The 12,632-nt window shown below is 42.1% G+C and overlaps 1 protein-coding gene and 1 long non-coding RNA gene across 2 annotated transcripts in view; both read left to right on the top strand.

Annotated features, from left to right (window-relative positions):
* The window catches only part of gpc3 (glypican 3), a 170,931-nt gene that overhangs the window by 149,089 nt on the left and 9,210 nt on the right, over window positions 1–12,632 (top strand). The gene's annotated exons all lie outside the window — the stretch shown is intronic.
* Window positions 667–1,334, top strand: LOC134294035 (uncharacterized). Its single transcript, XR_010001017.1, has 2 exons — window positions 667–842; window positions 1,159–1,334. It is a non-coding gene; the product is annotated as an uncharacterized LOC134294035 (long non-coding RNA).

Genomic DNA, 12,632 nt, shown 5'->3' with positions numbered 1-12,632 from the left:
CAAGGACAGAATTGCTGGTACGGTGACATCACAAGGACAGAATTGCTGGTACGGTGACATCACAAGGACAGTATTGCTGGTACGGTGACATCACAAGGACAGTATTGCTGGTACAGTGACATCACAAGGACAGAATTGCTGGTACGGTGACATCACAAGGACATTATTGCTGGTACGGTGACATCACAAGGACAGAATTGCTGGTACGGTGACATCACAAGGACAGTATTGCTGGTACGGTGACATCACAAGGACAGTATTGCTGGTACAGTGACATCACAAGGACAGAATTGCTGGTACGGTGACATCACAAGGACAGAATTGCTGGTACGGTGACATCACAAGGACAGAATTGCTGGTACGGTGACATCACAAGGACAGAATTGCTGGTATGGTGACATCACAAGGACAATATTGCTGGTACGGTGACATCACAGGGACAATATTGCTGGTACGGTGACATCACAAGGACAATATTGCTGGTATAGTGACATCACAGGGACAGTATTGCTGGTACGGTGACATCACAAGGACAATATTGCTGGTACGGTGACATCACAAGGACATTATTGCTGGTACGGTGACATCACAAGAACAATATTGCTGGTACAGTGACATCACAAGGACAATATTGCTTGTACGGTGACATCACAAGGACAGTATTGCTTGTACGGTGACATCACAAGGACAGTATTGCTGGTACGGTGACATCACAAGGATATTATTGCTGGTACCGTGACATCCCAGGGACAGTATTGCTGGTACGGTGACCATCATTTTAGGTTGAAGCTTGGATCCCAACATCTCTGCATGAGTTCATAACTTAGGGTCATTCATAGCAGGTAACTCACTACGATAATAAAAGGCCTTAGGCTGAGAAAAAGGCTGGGATGCCCTGTTCAGGTGTTGAAAGCTACCTGTCAAGAAAATGGGCCCGTCAGCTCCGGACCTTTGGCTCGTTGGAGGCCCAGCCTCTGGTCGCAGACCTCAAATATTTCAGGAGCATCTTTTCAACACTGTAATAACTCCGAAAGCTGGATACAATGCTCCATCTTTGTTATCTCAGCGGCCGGGCTTTGCATGACTGGAGGCATGACCGGATTGCAAAAAATGCGAGCTATCTCGGGTTTGCTACTGTTTTTCCTCCTTTTTCCTCAGAGACGGCAATGGTTGGACCCGTCGGTACCCAGTGATGGGCGAAAGATGAAAAGCGGTTCCCTCTGGACATCAGAGCATTTGCTTCCTCTGTTTGTGTTGGGAGGGAGCGCGGATGCCAGGGGATTGGGTCGGTGCGGGGAAGCAGGAATTTCCTTATTAAAAAATGCTTCTGTGTCTGTTCTGCGTTGCCCTCAAGTCATCTTTCGAAAAAGTAAGGGCCCTTGGAAGCTGCTTTAGAAAACAGCCTGGACAACAAATCCTAACTAGAGTTCAGGACCAACTAGAGTTCAGGAACTGTTCTTAGACTGAGGTGAAATGAGCAAATTACTGTATATACTCGAGTATAAGCCTAGTTTTTCAGCCCTTTTTTTAAGACTGAAAAAGCCCCCCTCGGCTTATACTCGGGTGAGGGTCCTGGTTGGCTTATATTTGGGTCAGCTTATACTCGAGGTCAAGAATATAAAGTACATTTATTATTTTTCTCTATTATTATTGGTATTATTACATATATTATTTTCTCTATTATTGTTGCTACTATTACATTAATTTTACTCTATTATTATTAATAATACATTTATTATTTCACTCTGATCTTATTATTATTGCATTTATTATTTTACTCTATTTATTATTACAGTAGTGTCTCACTTATCCAAGCTAAATGGGCTGGCAGAAGCTTGGATAAGCGAATATCTTGAGTAATAAGGAGGGATTAAGGAAAAGCCTATTAAACATCAAATTAGGTTATGATTTTACAAATTAAGCACCAAAACATCATGTTATACAACAAATTTGACAGAAAAAGTAGTTCATTATGCAGGAATGTTATGTTGTAATTACTGTATTTACGAATATAGCACCAAAATATCACGATATATTGAAAACGTTGACTACAAAAATGGCTTGGATAATCCAGAACCTTGGATAAGCGAGGCTTGGATAAGTGAGACTCTACTGTACTTGTATTATTTTCCTGTATTATTTATTATTATTATTATTATTATTATGATTATTACATGTATTATTTTACTCTATTATTATTGAAAGGATACATGAGCACATTTACATTGAAGAAGATGAGAATAATGATTTTCTTCAGAGTTGGAGAGTCTTATCTTAAATTAGAGCTTTATGTAAATATTCAAAAACATTTAACCTACTGATGCCTCAATTAATGTAATTTTATTGGTATCTATTTTAATTTCTTAAATTTACCACCCTCGGCTTATACTGGAGTCAATGTTTTCCCAGTTTTTTGTGGTAAAATTAGGTGCCTTGGCTTATATTCAGGTCGGCTTATACTCGAGTATATACGGTAGTTAATTTTTTCTGACACAAAGGCCTTCTCCTAGTTGCCATGACCTCCTGGGCGCTCCTTGCGAACTAGATGGCCTGGATGGAGATTTGCTGGGTCCACATCATTTTGTTCTGCTGATACACACCTTTTGTTTTTACGAAGCTTTGGGGCACAGCTATTTTGAGACAAAATGAGTCCCAAAGCTTCATAAAAGGTGCTTCCTGTTCGAGGAACTCACCCTTGTGGACAGCTGCCGTGGAGAATGGGCTTTCCTGTTTCTGTTTGCTGCGCCTCTCAAGTTGCCTAGTGGGACTCAGCCGTGATTATCAAGACGTTGATCATATCCTTCCCCTCTTTTCTGCTCTGCTTCCTCCCCATTTTGTGTTCCGTCAGGTGCTTTGCTGTTTCCAAAAAGAGACCTGTGCTTGGCTATGCCCATATCCACCAAATGTCCCAATTTAACTATTCATCCTCTACCATCCCACTTCTCCAGCTGCTTTTAAAATCCTGTTTCGCTCTCCTGCTTTCCCTCTTTGCTCTTGGGTTCTGTGGTTGCTGGATGGCCATCTGCGAGGAGGGCTTGGATTGTGTCTTCCTGCCTGGCAGAAAGGGGTTGGACTGGATGGCCCTCATAACTCTAGGGCCTTTCCACGTAGCGGTATTAAATTCCACATTATCTCTTTTGAACTGGGTTGTATGACAGTGTGAATTCAGATAACCCAGTTCAAAGCAAATACTGTGGATGATCTGCCTTGATAGTCTGTGTAGAAGGGCCTTAGGGTGCCTCTCCTCACTTGTTTGCTCATTAATAACATTTAACAACAACAACATCAACAATAATAATAGAAATAATAGAAATAAATAATAATAAGTTTATTAGGAGCCCCTGGTGGAGTACTGGGTTAAAGCCTTGTGACTTGAAGGTTGGGTTGCTGACCTGAAGGCTGCCAGGTTTGAATCCCACCCGGGGAGAGCGCGGATGAGCTCCCTCTATCAGCTCCAGCTTCATGCGGGGACATGAGAGAAGCCTCCCACAAGGATGGTAAAGCATCAAAACATCCGGGCAATGTCCCCTGGGCAACGTCCTTGCAGACGGCCAATTCTCTCACTCCAGAAGCAACTCCGGTTGCTCCTGAAATGAAAAAAAAAAAAAAAAGCTTGAGTCAAGAACGAAGTCGGTTTTCCTGTATCAAGTTGTCCTGTATTACCTTGTAGCCTGGATATATTCCTGTGATTGGGACTCTGGCTTTCATTAAAAGGATCTTGTTTCATGCCTATGCTTCTATGGATTGAAGGAGTACAATTTTGTTTTGTAACTATATTTTGGAAGGGTTGTTGTATGTTTTCCAGGCTGTATACTTCTAGAACATGGCCATACAGCCCGGAAAACATACAACAACCCTGTGATCCCGGCCATGAAAGCCTTCGACAACATATATTTTGGAAACTGAACTTTTACCTCTTTTGAACTATTCTTATACTTATTTCTCAATCTATATATATAAATGAGTGATGGCATCACGGCGACCCACAAACCAATAAAACTACAGGCCCCCCAACCTCGAAATTTGACAACACAACCCATCATCCATGCCTCTAGGTTGATACAATAAAAAGAAAAGAAAAATAAAGTCCTACTTAGAGGGAGAGCAATAATTGTTTTTATCCAATTGCTGCCACTTAGAAGGCTAAGCTCCGCCCACTTGGTCTCCTAGCAACCCACTCAGCCCAGTGTTAATAAAAGAATAAAAAATAAAATAAATACAAATAATACAATAAAAATAATTAAAAACACTAAAAAAATACAATAAAATACTATAACAAGATAACTAAAAATAATACAACAAAATAATAAAATATAATAAATTAAAAAGATAAGTTACAATCAAATTAATTAAAAAAATACAAATAACGTCAAATAAAAATTCCACAACATCTTTTAACCAATACCACCACCACTTTGCCACAGCAACGCGTGGCTGGGCACAGCTAGTAAACTATAAAAGACTACGTCTTGTGTGCAGCCTGGTGTCTCTAGCAAGGTGAAGCTATCTTGAGGTGCGACACCAAAAAGCCATGTGGGGACCAGGAACATGTGTTCCCCTTGCACCTCTGATAGAAACACTGAGCAGCCACGGAGCTCGAAGCCAACCCAGGTTGAGCCAGATGCTGGACATGGCTCAGGGCTTGAAAGGGAACGGCGGTTCTGGGGTCGGTGCTTCCTTTCCTGCCCTAAATCCAGCTTTATTCTTCCCTGAGCATCCGTTCTGGACAACACAAAGGACCTCGAGAGGTGTCCTTGCTGGAGGCATGTGCAGATGGCCTGCCTGCATGTTTGGGATCCTGCAAAAGGACTGACAGCAGCTGTTTGCTTCGTTGTTGTAACTTGTCATTTTCAACTTATGGATGAGAGTTATTGAGTTCCATGTGCACAAGGGCTTTTCATACACTGCACATTTAACCTCTCTTTGTAGGGTGTATTGCAAAGAGAGTTCTGCTGGATGGCCATCTGTTGGGGGTGCTTTGAATTTTGATTTTCCTGCTTCTTGGCAGGACTGGATGGCCCATGTGGTCTCTTCCAACTCTATGATTCTTGTCTGAAGCTGAGCTTCCTTTCCAAATACGAATAATACGCTCATTTTTATTTTTAGAGATCCATCAATGTTCATAGGAAGTAAATAAGCACAGCTGGTTGGGAACACAGAGGTCCAGGTGTTTCTTGGAGAAAGAGGAGGCGGAGAAGAGCGAAAGAGAGAAAGAGCCTTGTTTTTCTTCCCAAGAAGGAATTCCCTGATGGAACACCACTAAAATCCCCCTTTCCTTCCCAAAGTGAAGGCTGACTTCAGGTTTCCTGGTTGTATTTTTTCCCTAGCCATTCTTCGGGAAAATAATTAATCCAGAGTTTTGAGACCTGAAAACTTAGGGCAGTGTTACACCCCAAGGTTGCGAGGGCACCTTGAAAACCACACTGGAGTCAGGATCATAAGCAAAGCGGTTTATTGAAGGATATATATATATATATATGCAAGCAAATCGCATTTAAAGTCAATAGAGTGAATACTCCATAATATAATGTCCTTAGCTGTTCAAAAGCAAGTCCAATAAAGTCTTTCAATATAGTAATCCACAAACGGAACTCGTTCGTTCCAAGAAGCCAGAGTTAGACTGTAAACACTGTCCAAACAGGATCAACCAGAAGTCACAAGGAACAGGAGCAAAACGCTGGAAATTCACAAACGGTAATCCACATGGAAAGCAACACCAAGGAATCGTAGAACCGAGGTTAACACTCGAGAATCACAAGACACAAACTTGGCTTGGAAGTCATGAAACAAGGCACTGGAACAAGGCAAGGAGCAAGGTACTGGAACATAGATTTTTCTTCATGGATGTCAAAGTTAACACTTTAACGAGAACAGGAAGCAAGGCATCTTTAAGGAGTTCTCAAGGCTACAAGGCAGTGAGAGTCAGGACACACAGAACTTCACATGGGAAAGTTATTCATTAGTGCGCCTGAGAGCCAAGTGCAGACTTCGTCTCACACCCTCCCTTCGACTCCTTTCCTTTGCGAAAGACTCTCTGATCAAAAGCAACATCCTCCTCTGCAAACAACATCTGGGGAAACTAACCTTGACTGAACATCAAAATGTTCCCCAATTAATGGATCCTCTGTAAGCACAACTTCGGGCACCTGCAAAGCTATTGGGCTTTGATCCAAGTCCTGGATGGGGCCGAAATCCAAATCAGACTTTGAATCAAACTCTATTTCCTACTGAAGAGCAGTCCGTGACAGCTGAGCTACAACAGGCAGGCTTATATTTGGGGAAATATGGACTCAAACATCATCTGTACCTAAACCAAGTTGCCCTTCTTCCATAAAGTTTGTCGGAAATATTAAAAATTAACTAGGTATTTTTAATTACAAAAATGTGAGTCAAGCACTGAAAGGGTTAAATGAATGCAATAATGCAGCTTGTAGCTTAGCAGGCCTCAGTGTGAGGTAGGCCTCTGTGAGAGAAGCCTCAGTGTGTGAGGATGCCTCAGTGTGATAAGGTCTGGTGTGAGAAGATCTGGTGAGAGAAGCTTTGGTGAGAGAAGTCCCAGGTTGAACAAGTTGTCCAGAAACAGCTGGCCGCTCTAAACAAATTCACGTCCCCAGGACCAGATCAACTACATCCAAGAGTATTGAAGGAACTAGCGGAAGTTATTTCGGAACCACTGGCAATCATTTTTGAGAGTTCTTGGAGAACGGGAGAAGTCCCAGCAGATTGGAGGAGGGCGAATGTGGTCCCTATCTTCAAGAAGGGAAAAAAGAACGACCCAAACAATTACCGTCCGGTCAGCCTCACATCAATACCAGGCAAGATTCTGGAAAAGATCATTAAGGAAGTGGTCTGCGAACACTTAGAAACAGATGCAGTCATTGCCAGTAGTCAACACGGATTTACTAAAAACAAGTCATGCCAGACTAATCTGATCCCTTTTTTCGACAGAGTTGGATCGATACAGGGAATGCTGTGGATGTAGCGTATCTGGATTTCAGTAAGGCCTTCGACAAAGTCCCCCACGACCTTCTGGCAAACAAACTAGTAAAATGTGGGCTAGACAAAACTACGGTTAGGTGGATCTGTAATTGGTTAAGTGAACGAACCCAAAGGGTGATTCTCACCAATGTGTCTTCTTCATCTTGGAGAGATGTCACGAATGTCACGAGTGGAGTGCCATCAGCAGGGTTCCATCCTGGGCCTGGTTCTGTTCAGGATCTTTATTAACGACTTAGACGAAGGGTTAGATGTATAGTATATTGTTACTGTTTTGTATTTGATATTTCTGTGAGCCGCCCCGAGTCCCCTCCGGGGGAGATGGTGGCGGGATACAAATAAACTTATTATTATTATTACTAGCTATGCCCGGCCACGCGTTGCTGTGGCGTTGTCTGGTGGTGTTGGTGAGAACTTGTTGAGGTAGTGGTGGTATTGAATGTCTGTTGTATGGTTGTCTTTATGTTTAATATGCATTTGGTTGTTTGTGTACTGTGAAAGTGGTGAGGGTAGAGGAGGTCTATGTCCCTGTGTAGTATTGTATAGTATTTATACGTTGTCCATGTGTTGGGAATGCTTGGATTGTGCCCTGCTGCATAGTAGAAAGGGTTGGGCTGGATGGTCCTTAGGGGTCTCTCCAAACTCTTGTGCCTGTCCCCTGGGCTGAGTCGGTTGCTAGGAGACCAAATGGGCGGAACTTATCCTTCTAACTGGCAGCAATTGGATAAAAACAATTATTCCTCTCCCTCTAATTAGGACTTTATTTTTCTTTTCTTTTTGTTGTATCAACCTAGAGCCGTGGATGATGGGTAGTGTTGTCAAATTTCGAGGTTGGGGGGCCTGTAGTTTTGTTGTTTTGTGGGTCGCCGTGATGCCATAATTCTTTTATATATATAGACTAGCTGTGCCCAGCCACGCGTTGCTGTGGCGAAGTATGGTGGTATGGGAAATAAAATATTGAGGAATTGGTGGTAGTTAAGGTAAAGGGTCCCCTGGGCTGAGTGGGTTGCTAGGAGACCAAGTGAGCGGAGCTTAGCCTTCTAACTGGCAGCAATTGGATAAAAACAATTATTCCTCTCCCTCTAATTAGGACTTTGTTTTTCTTTTCTTTTTGTTGTATCAACCTAGAGGCATGGATGAGGGGTTGTGATGTCAATTTTCGAGGTTGTGGGGTGCTTACTTTTGTTGTTTTGTTCGCTGCCGTGATGCCATCACTCTTTTATATATATAGAAGATTATTATTATTATTATTATTGTTGTTATTATTTCTATCTCCTGCGATAGGGATGTATACAATACCAACTTTTTAAAAGAACAAAAGCAACCCAAGAGCCGAAATCTTGGCTGATCCGGCGCTTGCCATAAAGCAACCAACTCCGTTTCTTCTCTGACTGCGAATGTATAACATCAACTTGTGCTCCTTTTCTCAACTCCCCCTCTCCTTTCTTTTCTCTTTTTTAAAGTAGATTCACCTTAACTGAAGCAGACATTGAGATTGTAATTATGGGAACGTCTCTCTCGGGAGTAGATTTGTAAGATCTGGGCTTGAATTACTTGAAATTAGCAAGGCTAATTTTAATGTCACCATTCAGAAGGGCTTCTGATTTGGAATTTCTTAATGGCCTTTGCGGGGGAAAGGAGCCTTTATGCGCGGCACAATCTCGGCTTCATTCTTACCTCAATTCCTTCTCCTCGGTCCCCTGAATGCCCTTGTTTTGTAGCCAACACAAACTTTGTCCCATAAAATAATGTCAGGGACTCCGGGGGCTGAAAAGAGCTTAGCTGTTCCTTTGCTCCTGTTATTTTAAAGCAGAAATAACTTTGGGGGTTTTTTTCTCTCTCTCTCTCCTTCTTTCTTTCTTTCTTCTTCTTTCTCCCGATGGGGAGACAAAGCCCCGAAATGCAAAGTACGTTGGGCGCCCCGGCTTCCCGTGAAAAGGGGCCTTCAAATATTCAGTGCGGCAAGTAATGGACTTATTAGAGGGATGAAAGGAGGGCCTTTCAAGGAAAAGGGGCTCCAGCGCTTTGGTCCTGTCATATCAATGATCTTGCTCCAGCATTTCATTCTGTTTACATGGCTTTCAAAGGTTTCCCCCTGCCGCCTCCAGCCGCCCCCGAAGACTGACACTTGTAAAAATGCTCATTTATGTATGGTAATGCGCAAAGGGCAGCAGCATTGTGGGGCATGGGCTGGGAGAAGAAGCGGGACCCCAAGGAAAGAGGCGGCACAAGGCGCCCGGGCAACAGTTTCCAAAAATCCCCTCGAGGAGAAATTGTCAGAGTATTTGCAGCGCTGCAGTAGTTGGATGGAAGCAGTGGAATGCAGAACGAAGAGACACTCAGAGACGTTGGTAAAACTATTTACAAAGTTTTCGTGTATGCAGCGATAATCAACACAAACAGACTTGCAGACATACACAGGACTGCTCTGTTCTCCAACAGAACTTGACTCGAACTCTAGGCAGACAGAACTCAACTGAACTGAACTGACACAATCGTTATGCACAAACACTTGTGTCTGGATACTCCCTAGTTCCAGCCACACATCAAGGTCATAATAATAATATAATCAATAATAATAAAACTTTATTTATATACCGCCCTATCTCCCGGATGGGACTCAGTCATAAAAGCAACACAAACATTACATAACAACATAATACACATTATTAAACAAAGTAAAATAATACAATTATAACAATAAATCACACTTACATGACCAGATCAAGGGGATGGGAACCATAAACCCAATATATTAAAATGTATCATTTTAGGCTAGGGAAATCTTATGCAATATATTCAGGCTCATCATAGCTTCTTGGCACTTAACTCTTTCCACACTATGGTACATTCTGGATGATGCAATCAGTTGCTATACAAGCATGGCACAAATTGCATTTAAACACTATCAATACACAAATCCCATATTAACAGAAACAACATGGAAAGAAAGCGCAGGAGAGCATCTCAGGCACATCTGGCTGGACATTGCATGCCATAGACGTGGTTGCAGGGCACATAGAAATGCCATCCACTAACGGCGCCCAACAGCTGGATCAAAGCTCTACAATTAATGCAGTATAGTTCCACTTGCACGGCCATTGCTCAGTGCTACGGGATCCTGGGATTTGTGGTTTGGTAAGGCCCGATTTGGAGCCCCGGTGGTGAAGTGTGTTAAAGCACTGAGCTGCTGAACTTGCAAACCGAAAGGTCTCAGGTTCAAATCCCGGGAGCGGAGTGAGCGCCCGCTGTTAACTCTAGCTAGCAGTTTGAAAACATGCCAATGTGAGTAGATCAATAGGTACCGCTCCGGCGGGAAGGTAACGGTGCTCCATGCAGTCATGCTGGCCACATGACCTTGGAGGTGTCTACGGACAACGCCGGCTCTTCAGCTTAGAAATGGAGATGACCATCAACCCCCAGAGTCAGACATGACTAGACTTAACGTCAGGGGAAACCTTTACCTTTACCTAGGCTGCAATATAGACTAAATGGAACTGCATTATATGGGTCTAGACTGAACCGAAGTGCATTATATGGGTCTAGACTGAACTGTATTATATGTGTCTAGACTGTATTATATGGGTCTAGACTGAATTGAAGCACATTATTTAGGTCTAGACTGCATTATATAGGTCTAGACTGCAGTTATATATAACAAAGTGCATTATATAGGTCTAGACTGAATGGAGGTGTGTTATATGGGTCTAGATTGGATTGAAGTGCATTATATGGGTCTAGACTAAATTGAACTGCATTATATGGGTCTAGACTGTATTATATGGGTCTAGACTGAATTGAAGCACATTATATAGGTCCAGACTGCATTATATAGGTCTAGACTGCAGTGAAGTGCATTATATAGGTCTAGACTGAATGGAAGCGTGTTATATGGGTCTAGATTGGATTGAAGTGCATTATATGGGTCTAGACTGAACTGCATTATATGTGTCTAGACTGTATTATATGGATCTAGACTGAATTGAAGCACATTATATAGGTCTAGACTGCATTATATAGGTCTAGACTGCAGTTATATATAATGAAGTGCATTATATAGATCTAGACTGAATGGAGGTGTGTTATATGGGTCTAGATTGGATTGAAGTGCGTTATATGGGTCTGGACTAAATTGAACTGCATTATATGGGTCTAGACTGTATTATATGGGTCTAGACTGAATTGAAGCACATTATATAGGTCTAGAATGCATTATATAGGTCTAGACTGCAGTGAAGTGCATTATATAGGTCTAGACTGAATGGAAGCGTGTTATATGGGTCTAGATTGGATTGAAGTGCATTATATGGGTCTAGACTGAAGTGAAGCACATTATATAGGTCCAGACTGCATTATATAGGTCTAGACTGCAGTGCAGTGCATTATATAGGTCTAGACTGAATGGAAGTGTGTTATATGGGTCTAGATTGGATTGAAGTGCATTATATGTGTCTAGACTGTATTAAATGGGTCTAGACTGAATTGAAGCACATTATATAGGTCTAGACTGCATTATATAGGTCTAGACTGCAGTTATATATCATGACGTGCATTATATAGGTCTAGACTGAATGGAGGTGTGTTATATGGGTCTAGATTGGATTGAAGTGCATTATATAGGTCTAGTTTTGTATTATATGGGTCTAGGCTGAATTGAAGCGCATTATGTAGGTCCAAACTGAAATGAAGTGCATTATATGCATCTAGATTGCGTTATATAGGTCTAGACTGAATTGAAGTGGATTATATAAGTCTAGACTGTATTATATGGATCTAAACTGAATTGAGGTACATTATATGGGTCTAGACTGCATTATATAGGTTTGGACCATTATATAGGTCTAAACTGCAGTGAAGTGCATTATATGGGTCTAGACTGAATGGGAGTGCATTATATAGGTCTAGATTGCATTGAACTGTATGATATGGGTCTGGATGGAATTGAACTGTATTGAACTGCATTATATGGGTCTACACTGTTCCAAACTGCATTCTGTGGCAGTGTAGGTGTAGTCAAACCTCTGCACTATCCGGGCTGTCCTTCTGCACAATTAAAGGCACTTTGTTTCTCTTTAAAATCCTTTGTTCCTGGCCCGTTGCATACGATCCTTGGGTGGCCGGCCATAAAATTGGCTTCAACTATTTAGAACTGGGAACAATCACAATCCGCCACAATAAAAATAATTCAAAACATGCTATGACCATAGGAAACAATTGGATCGTGTCAGCCATTATATGTGCAACGTCTTGGATGAAATCGCTGGGCCTCGGAAGACCTTTTATCAAAAGCCAGATTTGAACTTGGCACGGGAATGGAACTAGAATGCAGGAAGATGTAACTAAACCACTCCCGACAGATGGCCAACCAGCGTCCAACTTCTGCTTAAAAACTCCAGAGAAGGAAACGCCACTAAACTCTCCGGAAACCTGCAAACGTCTTGGAAAATGAGCACGCAAAGATACTGTGGGACTTCCGAATCCAGACTGACAAAATTCTGGAACACAACACACCAGACATCACAATTGTGGAAAATAAAAAGGTTTGGATCATTGATGTTGCCATCTCAAGTGACAGTCGCATTGACGAAAAACAACAAGAAAAACTCAGCCGCTATCAGGACCTCAAGATTAAACTT

This window comes from Anolis carolinensis, unplaced genomic scaffold, assembly GCF_035594765.1.
Source record: "Anolis carolinensis isolate JA03-04 unplaced genomic scaffold, rAnoCar3.1.pri scaffold_12, whole genome shotgun sequence".
Classification (NCBI taxonomy): Eukaryota; Metazoa; Chordata; class Lepidosauria; order Squamata; family Dactyloidae; genus Anolis; species Anolis carolinensis.
The sequence above is the reverse complement of the archived record's forward strand: the minus strand, read 5'-3'. Positions and strand labels throughout refer to the sequence as shown.